Raw genomic sequence first — 18,667 nt, forward strand, 5'->3', positions numbered from 1 at the left:
CCTTGGCCTCTCAAAGTACTGGGATTACAGGTGTGAGCCACCACACCTGGCAGCTTGTCCACTTTTACAAAAAAAAAAATTCTGCTGGAATTTTTATTAGAATTGCATTGAATGGAGGCCGGGCGCGGTGGCTCAAGCCTGTAATCCCAGCACTTTGGGAGGCCGAGATGGGTGGATCACAAGGTCAGGAGATCGAGACCATCCTGGCTAACGCGGTGAAACCCCGTCTCTACTAAAAAAAATACAAAAACTAGCCGGGCGAGGTGGCGGGCGCCTGTAGTCCCAGCTACTCTGGAGGCTGAGGCAGGAGAATGGCGTATACCCGGGAGGTGGAGCTTGCAGTGAGCTGAGATCCGGCCACTGCACTCCAGCCTGGGCAACAGAGCGAGACTCCGTCTCAAAAAAAAAATAAAAAGAAAAAAAGATTTGCATTGAATCTAAATCAGTGTGGGAAGAATTTATATCTTAGCAATATTTAATTTTCTAATCCGTGAACATGGTATGCCTCTTCTTTTTTTTAAGGTTTTCTTTGTTTTTTGTTTGTTTTGTTTTGTTTTGTTTTGAGATGGAGTTTCGCTCCTGTTGCCCAGGCTGGAGTGCAGTGGCGCCGTCTCGGCTCACTGCAACCTCTGCCTCCCTGGTTCAAGCAATTCTCCTGCCTCAGCCTCCCAAGCAGCTGGGATTACAGGCACCAGCCACTACGGTCCTGGCTAATTTTTTGTATTTTTAGTAAAGACGGGGTTTCATCATGTTGGCCAGGCTGGTCTTGAACTCCTGACCTCAGGTGATCCACACACCTTGGACTTCCAAAGTGCTGGAATTACAGGTATGAGCCACTGTGCCTGGCCTCTTTGATTTTTTTTTTATTAGTGCTTTATAGTTTTCAGCAGACAGACCTTGCACATATTTTGTTAGATTTATACCTAAGTATTTCATGTTTTCTGGTACTACTGTAAATAATGCTTCAACTTTATTTTCAAATTCCAATTGTTTATTGCTAATATATAGAAATTTATTTGATTTTTTAATGTTGACCCTTCCCTTTTATTGTTAATCTTCATTATAGATTAACTTCCCTCTTACCTTTCTCACATAAAGACTTTATGGCTGTCACATTGCCTTAAGATGGAATGTTAAATACACTCTTTTAAAGTGAGTGAGGAAATGAAAATCAGCTGTAAAGTAAGGAAAACAAACTGTAGAGAAAAGCAAACAGACTATAACTAATTAATTTGTTGTAATTCTTATACCATTCTCATATAGAAAATGCTGTAATCCCATTAAATTTCTTTGTTTTCTACCTGTGTAAGTAAGAACGTAACTCTTAACTTTGGAGCACAGATCCCATTTCTCTGGAGTCTTTGTCTCCTGGATGATCATTTCACCTTTTCACTTGAATAAACTTTAAACTGGATTCTGATCCTTTTAATTCTTTCAGGTTTACAGAGAGAAGATTCAAGCCTCAACAGGCCAGGTCAGTTGGACAAGGTGACCTTTAAGCCCTCTTCTAGCTTCATGAAAACAGATCTGAAATTTGCCTGATCTCAGGAATGAAAAGATCTCAGTAGTGAAAAGACCGTGTACCTGAATGATCTGGTGGCAGGTATGTCCTGTGCACTTAGTATTCTCTAAGTTCTGGGAGGCGCGGATTATCTCAAAGCAAATGCCAGGAAGAGGCAGGAGATTCCAGTATCCCGATATGCTTAGCAATATCATCTCATTCACCAGACAGGAAGCCCGTGTGCCTCTCCTCTAAGGCTGACTGCCAGGAGGGTAAGGTGTGGGTGGGTTTTATTCACTGCTCCATCCTCGGAGGCTAGCAAAGTGCCTGGAAGAGGGAGAAATCTCTAGTGTTTATAGACAGACCAACACTTGTACCCTGAAAGGACACAGTACTACAAGGGATTGGTAGAGGTAATGATTACAGGCAACAGATTGTTCAAAACAACTATATTTAGACAAGTATATTTTTGCAAAACAATGAAAGCTCAGTGATCCTTTCAAAATGAAAACTGTCCTTTTCCATACCTCACTATCAATTATTTCAGTCTCAGATATGCCCCGTTCTGTTTCTCCCACAATATTTGACTTAATTAACAATACGGTCGATTATTTACAAGGAAGTTATCCCTAAAATTGTTGTTCAAAATCACATCTGATTTTTTCACCTGACTTTTGTGGTATAGTTGTTTTGTTTTAATGATGTTGCTGGGGTTAACTTTTCCAAAAGTAGTTTCTAAGAGTGAAAAGCTGGGGGGAAATCATAAATGGCCAAAGAGGTTAAATAAATTGTTACCTTCATTAAGTAAAATACTTGCAGCCACTATAATGATGTGAAATTTTATTTACTGGTAAGAAAATTTCATAAGGCATTACTGAGTGGGGAAAAGAATCAGTTTATAAAACACTATGTAAAATGTGATTCCACCTTTTGTTTTTAAAAAAATATTTTATATATTTAAATATATTAATATGCAAATATAAGAATACATAAATATAAGTATATAAATATTCTAGAACAATATACAACAAAATATTGACAATGATTATCTCTAGGATTTCAAATCATTTTTGTATTCTTTGTATTTGTTATAACAGGGTTTATTTATTTATTTATTTATTTTTTAAATTTTTTTGAGATGGAGTCTCTCTCTGCTGCGCAGGCTAGAGTGCAGTGTTGCAATCTCAGCTCACTGCAACCTCTGCCTCCCAGGTTCAAGTGATTCTCTGGCCTCAGCCTCCTGAGTAGCTGGGATTACAGGCGCCTGCCACCACGCCCAGTTAAGTTTTGTGTATTTAGTAAAGATGAGGTCTCACCATGTTGACCAGGTTGGTCTTGAACTCCTGACCTCAGGTGATCTGCCCACCTTGGCCTCCCAAAGGGCTGGGATTACAGGCGTGAGCCACCATGCCCAGCCAACAGGGTTTCTTCATAATCAGGAAAGGCAATAATGCTACTGTCATCTTATGAAAAACATTAAAATAAAAGTACGTTTCCTTCTAAGAACACAGCTCTGGAATTATAACATAAGCAATTAGAAATGAACAAGAACTAGATCTAATACAGGTTTCATAAAGTCTGTTGCCCAGCTCTGTTGTGGCCCCCAGAGCTGTCCGTCTTCACTTGCCAACCTGTGCCCACAGCAAACCCCCTTAACTCCAAGCCCTGGTACTCAGCACCACCAGCCTGGGCCTGAGTACCTCTCCCTGAGCTGGGCCTGCATGGAGCAAAAAATGTGTAAGCAGCCAGAGTCCCAGATGCCAGGGAGGCTGAGGTAGTGTTGCTGCTGATAAAGCCACTGTCCATCCAGCAGGGATGAGACTCTTTAGACATCTGTACAATCTCTGGGCACAAGAGTTTTCCTTTCTCTATCTTCCCTCTCTTCCTCCTCCCTTTCTCTTTTCTTCCCTTGCTTCAATTTTCCTTCCCTTGCTTCCACTTTCCTTCCCTAATTTTTTTCCACATCTCCCAAGCACCTGGAGGTCACAAGGGACACAATGATGAATCACCCACAGTCCCCCTCAAGGGACCTGCAACTAGAGAGGGAAGCAGGTGAGTCCTAGAGTCCACCTCTGTGTGCTCCGTGCCCTGAGGGAGGGCCTCCTGGAGGAAGTGACATCTGCATCAAATCCTGAAGGATGAGAAGGAGTTGGTCAGGAAAGACAGTGGACAAGAGCCCAATCTTCATGGGCAAGTTCATTGCTGCTTCAGGTTCCTGACTGGCCCTGGTGTTCCATAGGACCAGTTCTGCCCAGGAAATGGCTTTAAGTCATTCGTTGGCTGGGGTGGGCTCCCTAGCCATCTCACCACTGCCTCCCTGGCAGCCCAGCCCACCTGGTCCTACGATGCAGCAGGGCTTGGCTGATGCTCACCCCATAAATTCTGCTGAGTCAGGGTCTGTTTCCATGCTCAGGACTTCCTGGAGAGGCTTGCACAACTGCTCCGCCAGGTCATGCCCAGGTTTTATAGTTCTCACCATCAGCTTGAATGTATTTGGGGATCTTTCTCATTACTCTCGCCTTGACCGTGGACCACCCTGGGCATTCAGATCGATTTGCCATTTGGGGGCCATAATTGAATGAAAGACCGATCCAGAAATTATTAGTTCATAAGGAACACTGATTGTCTCTGTGGGTAAATCCGCTACCCTCTCCAATTTTCTCCTAGTAACAGTTTTAAAAAGTATCTTGTAAGAAGGTAGACCTTGGAGAGGTCAGTTTTAGGATGAGTCAACCTTGAAGTTAGACATGGGAGCTGGAGACCAGGATAGGAGTATTGCAGCAAGGGTGAGGAGGCTCACTAAGATCGGTCAAAGAAAGGAGAACAAATAAACATCCATTGTTGTGTAATTTTAAAATGTTTTAATACATTCTAGTCACCGGGTGCGGTGGCTCACGCCAGTAATCACAGCACTTTGGGAGGCTGAGGTGGGCAGATTATCTGAGGCCAGGAGTTCGAGGCCAGCCTGGCCAACATGGCAAAACCCCATCTCTACTAAAAATACAAAAATTAGCTGGGTGTGCTGGCGCATGCCTGTAATCCCAGCCACTCATGAGGCTGAGACAAGAGAATCTCTTGAACCCAGGAGGCAGAGGTTGGAGTGAGCTGAGATTGCACCACAGCACTCCAGCCTAGGCAATAGAGTGAGACTCCGTCTCAAAAAACAAAAACACAAACACAAACAAAACAAAACAAAAAACAAAAACAAAAACAAAACAAAAAACCATATGTTCTATTCAACAAAGGAGAGAGAAAGATGGTTTGGAGGTAAATGCTGGACACAATCATCAGAAGGAAGCATTCATTGGGGAAGTTGGTTTAGAAGAGTTGGAACAAGGTCAGAGGCGGGAGTCTTGCCAGGTTGGAACAGAATCCGGAACTGCTGCCTCGGCAGCTCCCACCAGAGCCAGTAGGGACTGAGGTTGGGGGATGTGAAGGACTTTGGGGTCAGCGTGGCTACACAGGCCTTTATCTCCTTCCTGTATTCTGTCATCGTGAATGGTAGCCTTCAATGGAGAGGCCACATGGGCAAGCCCTATCTTCCTAATCTTCCTACTCCACTCTATGATCATCTGTCAAAGCCCTTTGAGTGCATGCTCAGTGCTCTCTAGGTCCAATGCTCTACCCACTTTAAGTTCCTGTAGGGAGTTGGAGAAATAAGTTGGGACATGCACACCCATGTGACTTTTGCCCTCTCCCTGCACCTTTAACTTCTGATTCATCCCTTGCGAGCAGCTTCACCTGCGTGTGCCCAGGGCATATTCTGGTGTATTCCCTCATGCTGAAATCAATTCAGTCCAGAGAGGAAGTGACTGGGAGCCACCATGGGGCGTATCACTGGTCTTTAACTGGCTGTTCAAGGTCCAGAGGCAGGACAATCAGAGACCCATCTCAGGGCCTTTGCTCTGTTCTTAGAGGTAGAAAGCAGCCTGTGCCCCAACTCCCTCACCCCCTACAAACCACACTCCAGGAAAGGGGGGCCAGCAGTAGTCTGTGGGTCCTCTCTTCCTTGGGAGCACACCCTGCCACAGTGCTGCTTCCCAGGAGAGAGCCATGTGGACAAGCCCCATCCTTCTATTCTACTCTGTACTCATCCAGCAAGTGCTGCAGAGCCACCCCATGGTGGCTGTGCAAGTGGCCAAGGATACAGGGCTTATTACGACACCATTTGTTGTAGCCAGCCTCCAAGATGTATCCCTGGGATCCTTGCTTCTGGCATTCACACACTCCTTGGCCCCCTCTCACATTGAATTAGGGCTGGCCTTGATCACTGGATTACAGTAGCAGTCTCAGCAGATGACTTCCAAGGTGAAGGCATTGTAGTTTCCACCTTGCTCTCCTGAATGGCTCCTTCCAGGGAAAGCCAGCTACCAGACCATGAGGACACTCAAGCAGCTCCATAAACAGGACCCTAGGGAAAGGTACTGAGCCCCTCGACAATAGCCAGCATTCACTTTCCAGCCATGTGAGTGACCTACCCTAGAAGTGGACCCCCAGCCCCAATCAAGCCCTCAGATGACATATGATTGCAACTACATGAGAGATCTCAAACAAGAGCTGCCCAGCCATGACATTTCCAAAGCCACAAAAATTATGACCGAATTTTTAAAAAAAGATTATTGCTGTTTAAAGCCACTGCATTTTGAAGTGATTTGTTATGCAGTAATAGATAATAAAAAGCAAACTGACTTAGCCATTTTTATTACTGTTCTCAATTCTCTACAACAACATACCTCCTTATGTCCTGCACACTGGGTAAACTACAGCACCTGCCATGTCTTGGATAAATGCATGGGAGTGGAATTGCTGGGAATTAGGATAGGGGTATGTTGGCTTTTACCAGTTTATTTTCCCACCAGTAATGTATGAGAGCTTAAACCTCCTCAACAACTCTTGGCATTGTCAGTCTTTATCATTTTAAGCCATTCTGATGAGAGTATCATAGAATCTCACTGAGATTTTATTTTGCATTTCCCTGACAACTAATGGTGCTGAGTGCCTTTTCAGGTGCTTACTGACCCTTTAGGCACCCTCATTTGTAAAATGCTTATTCAAGTCTTTTGCTCCCAGTATTTGTTGGTTCGGTTGCGTTTTTCTTTTTTTTTCTTTTTTTTTTTTTTTGAGACGGAGTCTGGCTCTGTCGCCCAGGCTGGTGTGCAGTGGCCGGATCTCAGCTCACTGCAAGCTCCGCCTCCCAGGTTTAGGCCATTCTCCTGCCTCCGCCTCCCAAGTAGCTGGGACTACAGGCGCCCGCCTCGTCGCCAGGCTAGTTTTTTGTATTCTTTAGTAGAGACGGGGTTTCACCGTATTAGCCAGGATGGTCTCGATCTCCTGACCTTGTGATCCGCCCGTCTCAGCCTCCCAAAGTGCTGGGATTACAGGCTTGAGCCACCGCGCCTGGCCTGCGTTTTTCTTATTGATTTGTAGGAAACCTTTATATATTCAGGATATGAGTCCTTTGTCTGATATATGCGTTGGGAAAATCTCTTGTCTCTTGTCCTCTTTTAATCTTTTGATTAAAAGAGGGTTTTGTTTTAATGAAGTCTAACTTACAAATTTTTAAAATTTATAGTAAGTGCCTTTTATGTCCAGCTTAAAAGATCTTTGCTTGGTCATGGAGACTGCCCCCCACCCTACTCTGTTTGCTTCTAGGAGCTTTATTGGTTTACTTTTCACATTGAAGTCTATGATTTATCTTGAATTAATGTGTATGGTGTGAGGAAGGGGTCAGAGTTTTTTTTCCCCCTTTTTTCCCCTTATGAATAGGCATAAAAAAGACCATCCTTCTCTCTATAGAATTGTATCAGCTCCTTTGTTGTAAATCAAGTGACCATATATGCATGGATCTGTTGCAGACAGTTTTAAAGATATAGATTTCCAGATCCTCAACTTCTCTATGTCTTCTTTTCTGATGTGGATCTATTTGCCTCTGCAGTCAAACCTCAAGCCAGTCTTCTTTTCCCATCTCATTTACCTTTCCAAACAAGGCCTTTAACCCAATCCCAGTCTGACCATGGTACATGAACTAGACATGTGCACACTACTGGAAACCCAAAAAAAGTGGTGATTGGAGAATGCACACCCCCTGAGACAGAGACCCCTTCAAAGCACAGAAAGCATCTGCTATAGAAATTGAGGGGAACAGCACTTTGTTCCATTTACGGGACAAATTCTAGGTGGCAAGATTCTGTGTGTTGTCTATTTTGCTTAGAATTAGAATCTAGAATTGAAATATTATGGGCAGGCTTTGTCTTGAGGCTGTGTATTACATTTATTTGAGTCTGAAAATGACTTCAGATTTCCTTTGGTGGATAGTAAGTCTAATTGGGCTGACTGGGTTGGCAATGAATTTTGGCTTTGCCAATTAGCTTACATGGCAGATATTTTCCATAAATTAAACGAAATATGCACCTCTGAGGTTCTGGAGAAACTATACACAACATGAGGGAAATTATGTTTTTCTGCAGCTGTTAAAATTATGATATGAAATTTAGATGTCAACTTAAAATTGTGGAACAGAGTATGCAGTTTTCCAAAATTTATTTAGGGGATGTACAACAGGAAATGTTGAAGACTAGTCTAAAGCAGTGGTCCTCAACTCCGGTTGCAATTGGAATCACTTAGAAAATTTGAAAGATGATGATGCCTGGGCTTCTCCCCAGGCCAATTAAATCAGAAGAGCCAAGAGTGAATAGTTTAAAAGCTCCCCAGGTGATTCAAAGTGCAGCCAGGCCTCAAACCACTTTCTCCATCCTCCACCCTGCCCTGTTTCTGTGTACTCACGGCCATCTCAGCCCCTCTCCCTTCCTCACCCCCAACGCTCAAGGCTGTCTCCCCAACCCCCAGACCCATATCTAGCCCCAAGCGTAGACGTTACCTCTTGGACATCCACAAGCCTTTCGAACGTAGCATGTCCCAAACCAGCCTTGGCAACATTTTTGATCATGCATTAGTAAAAACTGTGGGGACTGTATACCCCAAAATGTGCATATTTTAAAAAAGTGTACACATTAATCACTATGTTAATATGTTATGCGCATTTTTAAATGGCTATAAAACAGAAAATGTAAAAGTATGAGGCCAAAAATTAGTATAATTACAGGTTTTAATATTTTCTCTTTACATTCTATGGACAACCTCCATGCCTTTGCACATGCTGATCCTTCTTCCTGGAATTTCCTTCCTACTTGTCCTCATGTACAATTTTCTGCTCGTCCTTCAAGATGCAGCTTGCAAGCCTCCCTTTAGACACCTCTACAGGTGGAGCTGACCATGCCCTACCTCCATGGCACTGTCTGGGGACCCTTATAGGCTTCTGTCTTCATACCTGTCATAGTATATTAATCCTTGGTGTTTGAATGTCTCTCTCCCCCTGCCAGCTCAAGAACCTGTTGAGAGGAGCACCTAGCATAAGACCTAGCTTGTGATAGGTTTGTAATAAATGCATTGATGATGCAGTGAGTTGAACAGTGGAGTGAGCAAAGAGGAGGTGGTCAAAATATCTAACAACCCGTAGAGTGGCTGGGTGGGGGATGGCGGTGATAAGTTCAAGGGCATGGCACCAGAATCTGCTTGACCATTTGGTGAAGGCTTTCATGGCAGAAGGGGAGAGGGCAAAGAAGTGCATACAGAAGAGACTGCAAGGGCAATGTGAGCTCACCTTTATGATGAACTGCTCTCGTGAGAACTAATGCACTTCCTAGAACTAACTCACTCCTGTGTTAACAGCATTAATCCATTCATGAGGGCTCTACCCTCATGACCCAATCACATTTTAAGGCCTCACCTCCCAGTTCCATCAGTGGCAATTAAATTTCAGCATAAGTTTTTGTGGAGACACTCAAAACATACTATATATATAAAATATGCCTCTGCAGTCAAACCTCAAGCCAGTCTTCTTTTCCCATCTCATTTACCTTTCCAAATAAGGCCTTTAACCCAATCCCAGTCTGACCATGGTGCATGAACTAGACATGTGAGATTTTATTTTGCATAAATAAAAAATATGTATATATATATACACTGTGTTTCAAGTGTCCCCATAAAAAATTAACATTTATATATATCATACTGTGTATATATATAACATTTATATATATCATATTGTGTATATATATATAACATTTATATATACATAAACATTTGACCTTAAACAACACAGGGATTACGGGCACCAACTTCCCAGGTAATCAAAAATTCACATATAACTTTTGATCCCCAAAAACTTACCTACTAATAGGCTACTGTGGATTAGAAGCCTTCAATAACATGAATAGTCAATTAACACATATTTCATATTTCATATGTATGATATATTGTATTCTTACAATAAAGTAAGCAAGAGAAAAGAAAATATTAAGAAAATCATAAGAAAGAGGAAATATATTTAGTATTCATTAGGTGGAAGTGGGTCATCATAAAGGGCTTCATTCTCATCTTCATGTTGAGTATGCTGAGGAGGAGGAAGAGGAGGAGTTGGTCTTGCTGTCTCAGAAATGGCAGAGGAGAAAGAGGTAGGGGAGGTGGAAGGGGAGGCAGGAGAAGCAGGCACACTCAATGCACTTTTTTTGTTATTGTTTTGTTTTGCTTTTTTGAGACAGAGTCTCACTCTATCACCCAGGCTGGAGTTCAATGGCGTAATCTTGGCTCACTGCAACCTCCGCCTCCTGGGTTCAAGCAAGTCTCCTACCTCAGCCTCCTGAGTAGCTAGGATTACAGGCGCCCACCACTGCACCCCACTAATTTTTGTATTTTTAGTAGAGACAGGGTTTTGCCATGTTGGCCAGGCTAGTTTCAAACTCCTGACCTCGTGATCCACCTGCCTCAGCTTCCCAAAGTGTTGGGATTACAGGCGTGAGACACTGCGCCTGCCAGTACACTTTTTATTGAGAAAAATTTGTGTATAAGTGAGTACATGCAGCTCAAACCTATGTTGTTCAAGGGTCAACTGTGTGTGTGTGTGTGTGGATGGGGCAGGGGGCAGAGAGAGAGAGAAGAGAGAGAGTTCTTATAAGGAATTGGCTCAAACAATTATGGAAGCTGCCAAGTCCTGAGATCTGCAGTCAGCAAGCTGGAGACCCAGGAGAGCTGATGGTGCAGTTCTAGTCTGAATGTCAGCTGACTAGAGACCAAGGAAGAGCCAATGTTTTAGTTCAAGTCTGAAAGCAGGGAGAGCACTGATACCGCAGCTGGAAGGCAGTTGGCAGAAGTAGTTCCCTTCTTCTTCAGAGTGAGGGCCAACCTCTTCATTCCATTCAGACCCTCAACTGATTGGATGAGGCCCACCTACATTTGAGGGCAATCTGCTTTACTCAAATGATGATCTCATCCACAAACACCCTCATAGACATACCCAGAAAGAATAGTGTTTGACCAAATGTCTGGGCACCCCATGCTCAGTCAAGTTGACCCAAAAATTAACCATCACAGCAGCCAGAGCAGAAATGGAAGTGAGACAGTGGTGGTGGAGGAGCTGCAGCCAGCACCTGAGGCCCTGCCCTGTGAGAGGTCCTACAGAGATAATGCGGAGCTTATGCCAGGCCCTGTCTACCTGCTCACCCTCAGGGGCAGAGACACAGTCCTCCAGCCAGGAACAAGGCTGTGCCAAGAGATTCCCTTCAGCTTAGGGCAGAGTGTAGATGCTGTACCCCAGTGATTCTCAATTGGGGCAGTCTTATCTCCCAGGAGACATTTGGCAATATCTGAATACCTTTTCAGTTGTCACAATGAAGGTGGTGGTCATACTCCTGACCACTCACATCCAGTGGGTAGAGGCCAGGGGTGCTGCTAATGCACAGGACAGCCCCCACAACAGAGATTGATCAGGCCCCAAATGTCACTGGTGCTGAAGCTGAGGAAACCTGCCCTCACCTTCTTTACACCACACCTTCCCTCAAGCTGCTCCTGGCATGTCCTTCTCCATCAAGCCAACTTGTTAAACCTCTTCACGGCTGAGATCATGCTACTTTCTTCAGATCTGCCACCCTCTAGCTGGGTGACTTTTAGGCAAGTGATCTGACCTCTCTGAGCCAGAGTTTCTATCTTGTAAAAAAAAATCCCTTCCTGCATGGTCAGCTGTCATGAAAAGGACACATGGTGATGGGCAGACAAAGACAAGGCTTAGCTTCGTGTTTGACTCCTGGAAGCACCCAGTTCATGGAGGCTGCTGCTGTTACTAATCTCTGTTTCCATCTTCCCCTGGAAATCCTGAGGTTTATTTGTGAGTCTTTGGACTGATGTATGGACAACATACTCTGCATTAGCATGAAGAAGTGAGTGAAGACTCTCCCTTGAACTGTGTGCACTGAAAGAGCAGAGGTCACATCTTGATATCTCAGTGTCTTTACAGTGCCAGGGATGGGGTAGGTGCTGAGCGCCTGGTATGTGCTCACCCTATGCTGTACAAAACACAGAAAGCCCCACGGGGTTTGAACTGTAATTAGGTAGAGGGTGTGTGGGACTCCCCTTGGATCTCTGACTTTGGCTTCTCCTCCCGACCTGCATAGGCAGATATTTTCTAGTAGATGTCAGAGACTCCGGTTGATAGCACTACAATGGCTTTTCTCCCAACTTTTTATTTTACAAATTATCAAGCCAACAGAAAAGTTGCAAGAATAGCACAATGAACATGCATATACCCTTCACCTGGATTCACCACTTTTGTTTCGTTTCTCTCAGTGTACATGTTTGTGTGTGTTGGAGACATGGCATTTTACCTCTAAACCAGGCACCTCCTAGGAACAAGAACAGCTTTCCATATAACTACAATACAATGATGACCCTCAAAAAACTTTGCATTAATAAATCCCATTAGTTAACATACCATTCTTAGTTCATTTTCCTCAGTTGTTCCAACAGTTTTTTTTTTTTAAAAGATTTGTTTTGATCGAGGAGCCAATCAAGAATCAAAGCATTTTATGGATTTGTCAAGTCTCTTTAGCCTACAATCTTTGCCCTCCTTGTTTTTTTTTTTTTTTTTTGACATCCAAGACACCTACATTTCTTTTTAAGACTGCAGACCAGTGGTTTTGCAGAATATCCCTCGATTTGAGTTTGCTGCTTCTGCGTGATTAAATTCAGGGTATGCATTTCTGGCAGGAATAGCACATTTGGGGTTGTCTCCTTCTTGGGGCAGCCCATCAGGGAGCAGCACGTGATGTCTAGTTCCTCACTATTGCCGTTCTTATTTTTGATCCCATAAGTTGTCATGCAAGAGAGTTTTGCAGAGAGGCCTACATCCTTTCCTCTCACTCCACAAGCCACCTACACTGAAGATCTCCCCATGAGTATGGGGAGGCAGCCCTGTCTGTGGCTGAGGGACTAGAGATGATGTAGTCATGTCCAGATCTGCTTCCCAGAGCCCCTAGCCCCTTCCCCCAGCCCTAATCCCCACTCCCAACTCCAGGGAGGGCATAGGACTCCCTCTCCTGGGCCCTGCCTTTGCAGACTTTTCAGAGAGCACCAGAGGGGAATGCCATTACCCACAATCATAGAAGCAGCACCAATGATATTTGTGACATTTTTCAGTTTACAAAATACTTTCCTATTGCTTACTTTTCTTTTCTTTTTTCTTTTTTCTTTTTTTTTTAAGAGGAGGTTTCACCATATTGCCTAGGCTGGTCTCGAACTCCTGGGCCCAAGCAATCCTCCTGCCTCAGCCTCCCAAAGTGCTGGAATTGCAGGCCTGAGCCATTGTGTCTAGCCCCCATTCATTTCTAGTGGCAAATAGTAAAAGCCTCCACTTCATCAAGTCTATACCACCAGTCTTGGGGTTAAAAGCATCATTATGCATTAAGGTCATCCCAGGTACTCCTGTCACCCTCTGTATGGATGGGGAAACCAAGGCCCAGAGAAGTTAAGCAGCTTGCCCAAGGTCCCTCAGTTGGGAAGTGGCAGGGCTGGGACTGGGGCCCTGGCCTCCTAGAGCCTCTGGGTCACTGTGCTAAGCCCCAAGCTGCATGGTCTCCTTTGAGCATCACAGCAAAATGAGAGCTGAGCAGCACAGACACGGAGGTACCCATTTGCAAATCGAGGAAATCAGGCCCAGAAAGGGGGTGTGATCTGACAAAATTTGTGGAACTGGGACCAGCCCCAAGAACTTCTGAGGCCTGGCCTAGAGTCTTGCCACAGCCTCGGGCTGCTTGTGGGACCAAGGCAAGAGATGTCAAGGATGCCAACAGTCATCTATCAAGGGGGATGAGTAGAGAGAAGGGTGATAGCAGTGACAGTCTCAGCACCACGCACTCAACACAGCCACACCAGAGCAGGGGAGACTCCACCTCACTTGGAAGAAAGACAGTCTGAACCACCTTTGCCTCGAAATCCATCTCCCTGCCTGCCAGCATGGCTACCACACCCTGCCTCTCCCCGGCTGGGGAAAGACCCATTGTGTCCCAGCTGCCAGTCATCCCTACTTGTCAAGGCACACACATTTTAGGAGGAAGAGGCTGGTTCCTTAGGAAAACCCCTGCCTGGCCTGATAGACTTGAGCTGCAGGTTTCTTAAACCCCGGTCTCAGATGACAAGACTTGAGCTGCAGGTTTCTTAAACCCCGGTCTCAGATGACAAGCCAAGAATTCCACCTCTGGGTTGTAAGCTGAAGTACCAAGCTGGGGTGGGGTGAGGGAGGTAGCCTGGAATCATGTGGTAGGGTGTACATGACACAAGAAAAACCAAAGGGCAGAGGGTGAAGGTCTACCTATTATCTGCCCTGCAAATCCTAGATCAAAGTCCACCTCTTCCACGAAGTCCACCTCCTCCACGAAGTCCACCCTGATCGCCCCAGGGCCCATGAAGCTCTCATCAGGTACACAGGAAAGTGCTCGTTTGGGGCAAACTTGTACCTCCTCTTCTATAGTGCAAATCTGGGGGCCATGCTTATACAGGTATTTGGGCCTGATATGGAGCTGTGTGCATTGGGTGCTCCCTACATGTTTTAAATAGCTGAATAAATTGAAAGAATCCATTCATCCATTCATTCCATTGGAAAAATAATTAATGGGCAACAACCGCAAGCTAGGATCTCTTCTAGGTGTCCTTGCCCTTGGGTGCTGATGTTCTAATGTAGGAAGACACCACAGACAGATACTAGAAGCACTGGGAAGAAACAGTGTATGAATGCATGACGTGGAGGTTGGGATAGGAGAGAGTGGGGAGAGAGACCGCCACCCTCCTGCCATCTCATCAAGCCCCTCTAGCCCCAGCCCCCTTTACCCACAAGGACACATAATCTGCAGAGGACCTGGGCCTTGCCTGAGGTAGGCAGGCAGGCTGCTGGCCATGCCTTATGTGAGCTGGAGACAGAATGTTCTGGGAGGGGACATTTTTCCTAGGCTTCTAGAATAGTGGCCATTTTTTTCTCCCATGAGCACCAGAAATAAAACTTCCAGCCACCCAGGGGAGAAACTGAGAGCTTGGCCCATACTAAGAGCAAGGGCAGTTGAGGAAGGGGACAACTGCCTGGGGTGTTCAGAAAAGGGCAGTCACAGCTGGGCGTGGTGGCTCACGCCTGTAATCCTAGCACATTGGGAGGCCGAGGCTGGCAGATCACCTGAGGTCAGGAGTTCAAGACCAGCCTGGCCAACATGGTAAAACCCCGTCTCTACACAAATACAAAAATTATCTGGGCATGGTGGTGGGTGCCTGTAGTCCCAGCTAGTCAGGAGGCTGAGGTGGAAGAATCGCTTGAACCCGGGAGGTGGAGTTTGCAGTGAGCCGAGATCATGTCATTGCATTCCAGCCTGGGTGACAGAGTGAGACTCAATCTCGAAAGGGAAGGGGAGGGGAGGGGAGGGAAAAAAGGCAGTCGTATCAGAATGCTGTGGGCTGGGACTGGGGCACCGACAGAAGAACTGATTTTTCCCTGCTTCCCTCCATGGGGCCTTCCTTGGCCACTCAGTGTACATTGTACTCCTGGCCTCCTCTCTCCCACTTTACTCCCCTCTGCTCCACACAGCGTGTATTACCCTCCGACATGCTGTCTGCTTTACCTATCTATTGTTAAACACAGTAAATAAGTAAGGTACATACTAACAGGTTGTTTGCCGACCTTTCCCACCCTTCCTAGAATGCCAGCTCAAGGACTGGGATTGTTGCTTCATTTGTTCACTGCTATGTCTCAGCACCTAGAACAGTGCCTGTTACACACTAGGTGCTCAAAGAATATTATTCATTCCTTCCTCCAACCTTCTGGAACACTCCCCAAGTGCCTCTTCTGTGCCCCATACTGGGCTGTGAGCAGGGGACAGATTTATAAATAAGATGTTACCCCTGTCTTAACAGAGTTCATGGACCCCCTGGGGAATGAATGACTTCAGAGGATGGTGTGCTCCCCACCCACCTCATCCCAAAAACTCTCTGTCCTAGCCCAACTTTCAACTTGGACCTCCAGTAACTGGGCCTGTAGAGCCTGCAGAGCCGGTGTTAGCAGCTGCTGCTGCTGTCTGTGGTCTCATCTTCTCAAATATTATGCAGGGGGCACTAGGAGAGGGCCCCACTGTGTCAAGGTGGCAGGACCTCACACAGGGGACAGGTGCCATGATCGATGTGGCTGGGAGGATGCTGGGTGTGGGAAAGAGAGGAGAATGTGGAAAGGAGGAAGAGGGCATGATGGGAGGAGAGGAGAAGGAAGCCGAAGAGGGCAGCCTGCAACCCCACACAGGATAAGACACAGTGGATGTGGTTGAGGTCACTCCAGGATCAAGGGTGAGGCCTTTCCTGGGTGACTGAGGTCCTGGCAGGGCTACAAGAGGCTGTGAAGCAATGCACTCGGCTTGTCCAACCAGAGAGAAGGCTGCATGTGGGTGGTGAAAAGCAACAGAGGGGGCTAGCTCTTCTAGGCTGGGGGTAGCCTTGCAGCTAGAAGCACCTTTGGAAATGACCCATTCACACACTTCATTTTCCAGGTGAGGATGCAAGCCCAGAGAGGTTAAAATTTTGCCTGCAATCTCCAGCAGAGGCCAGGACTCCTTCCACCATCCCACACTTGCCTGCCTCAATTCTTCAACCTTGATTACCTATCTTTCTCTGGAGAATCTCAAGTGTCACATACTTTTTAATTGTTCCAGGCACTAGGAAAAAAATGAACAGGAACTGAGGGCATGTCACATTCCAGGCACTGTCTGGGCTCTTCACTGTGCTGTATCTCAGAATAAGTCTCACCAGCTGGGTACAGTGGCTCAAGCCTGTAATCCCAGCACTTGGGGAGGCCGAGGTGGGAGGATCACTTAAGCCCAGAAGTTCAAGACCAGCCTGGGCAATATAGCAAAACTCCTCCCCTACAAAAAAATACAAAAAGCATTAGGTGGGCGTGGTGGCACAGACCTGTAGTCCCAGCTACTCAGAATAAGCCTCACCAAGACTCCGGGGGACATAACTGTCTCGGTTTTACAGATGAGAGAGTAGAGACTCAGAGAGGTTAACAATTTGCGCAGGGTCACACCACTACTCCGGAAGCAGAGGTGAAACCGGGGACTTCAACGCCTAGCTTTCCCTCTGCTCCCCCTATTCTGCAGGGGTCACACCACCCAGGCCCTCAGGCTGTGGAGGCTCTGACAGTTGGTCTTGCCACAGAGAAAAGCATGGAGAGAAGGCTTCCGGACTGGAAGAGGCTCCCTGGGCCCCTTCCTTGGTTGGTGATTGCTGGGGCTCACTGAGGTCAAGAGAGACCTAGCAGCCTCCTAGAATCAAACAAAAGGAGAAATGCCATAAAGGGTTAAATGCTATGGTATGTTGATATACTATAAACAAATAATTTTTTTTTTTTCGAGATAGAGTCTTGCTCTGTCACCCAGGCTGGAGTTCAGTGGCACGATCTCGGCTCACTGCAACCTCCACCTCCCGGGTTCAAGAGATTCTTCTGCCTCAGCCTCCGAGTAGCTGGATTGCAGGCACCCGCCACCACACCCAGCTAATTTTTGTATTTTTAGTAGAGATGGGGTTTCACCATGTTGGCCAGGCTGGTCTCAAAATCCTGGCCTCAAATGATCCACCTGCCTCAGCCTCCCAAAGTGCTGGGATTACAGCCACAGTGCCCGGCCAGGATTTGTTTTTGAATGTTCATTCATGATGACCTATATTAGTTGAGTGGCCCAAAAATGTAACCCAAGAAAAAAACCATCTGATAACAGGCTCTCCCTTCAACCTTGTATCCCCCTGGTAGTCTGAAGTCCGTCATTTGTACCTCTAGTCTACCAAATATGAAGGTCAAGGGCAAGTGGCCTTTTGTGCTGGCTGTGGGTAGTGACTGTGCTTGGCTGTGGCTCCAGGTCTGTCCCGCATCTCTCTCCTAGAACCTGTGCCTTGCCCCAGCAAGGAGTCCCCCAAGGGGTGCCCGGGTTCCAGCACCACAGGTGTGCTAGGGTACTCTGGAAGAGGTCTGGATGGGAGGGCAGTTCTAACAATGAGCAAGACACCCCGGCTTCCCTATCCTTAAAGCTGGCCAGCCTGGTGAGCAGGTCTTCCACCTGCCCCCTCTCGGCTCAGGCTTCAGGGACCACGCCACCCACTGCCCTCTATCCCATAACGCCACTGCTCCTGTGTGGAACCTAGACGTTCATGAATCTACTTGCAGCAGCCTCCCCATCCCAGCCCTTTCCTCCCTCCCTCCACTTACTCCCGTTGCTGTGTACTTAGATGTTTTTCTCCCCAGCAGTGAATGCACCTGCCTGAAGTCAAACCCTCCTTCTAGCTCCTTCCGGAGGGGACAAGCAGAATGGTGCAGTAGAAAGACTACAGCTTTTGAAATCAGGCAGCCTGGGGTTTGAATCTCCAGCAAGTTCCTCAGCCAATCTGAGAAGTCAGGTTTTTCAACTGTAGGATGTACCTACAATGTCCACTTAGCAAGTATTTAGTTGAGAATTTAAATATGTATCTAAAAGATCTGACAACTGCAGGCACTTAATAAATGGTATTGCTCATGCAGTGTCTGGCTGCTTCTTTGCCAAGGGAGTGGGGATACCCTGGTACCCCATGCTGGCACAGTATGGCCACACTCAAGTTCCAAGCACCTGATTAGGTGCTTAGCCTCAGATGTTATATGTGGCATTAGTGGCTTTTACAAATCTGGGATTTCAAACTGGCAAGTTTTTTTAAAGCCAGCATTGGCAAGAGTGCATGGGAAAAATCACTGACCCCTGGTTCATAGGGTGCATGCTTTGTCTGGTAAAA

At 46.2% G+C, this 18,667-nt stretch overlaps 1 long non-coding RNA gene across 2 annotated transcripts in view; it reads left to right on the top strand.

Annotated features, from left to right (window-relative positions):
- Positions 1–12,318, top strand: part of LOC108521395 (uncharacterized) — a 21,995-nt gene extending 9,677 nt beyond the window's left edge. Inside the window, exons 2-4 of one of the 2 annotated variants that reach the window (XR_001883176.1) lie at positions 8,881–8,931; positions 10,009–10,014; positions 10,485–12,318. This is a non-coding gene — a long non-coding RNA (uncharacterized LOC108521395). The remainder of the gene's footprint in view (positions 1–8,880; positions 8,932–10,008; positions 10,015–10,484) is intronic. The other variant, XR_001883177.1, reaches the window with a different exon arrangement.
- The last annotated feature ends 6,349 nt before the right edge of the window (positions 12,319–18,667 follow it).

Source organism: Rhinopithecus bieti, unplaced genomic scaffold (assembly GCF_001698545.2).
Source record: "Rhinopithecus bieti isolate Rb0 unplaced genomic scaffold, ASM169854v2 scaffold_57534, whole genome shotgun sequence".
NCBI classification, from domain to species: domain Eukaryota; kingdom Metazoa; phylum Chordata; class Mammalia; order Primates; family Cercopithecidae; genus Rhinopithecus; species Rhinopithecus bieti.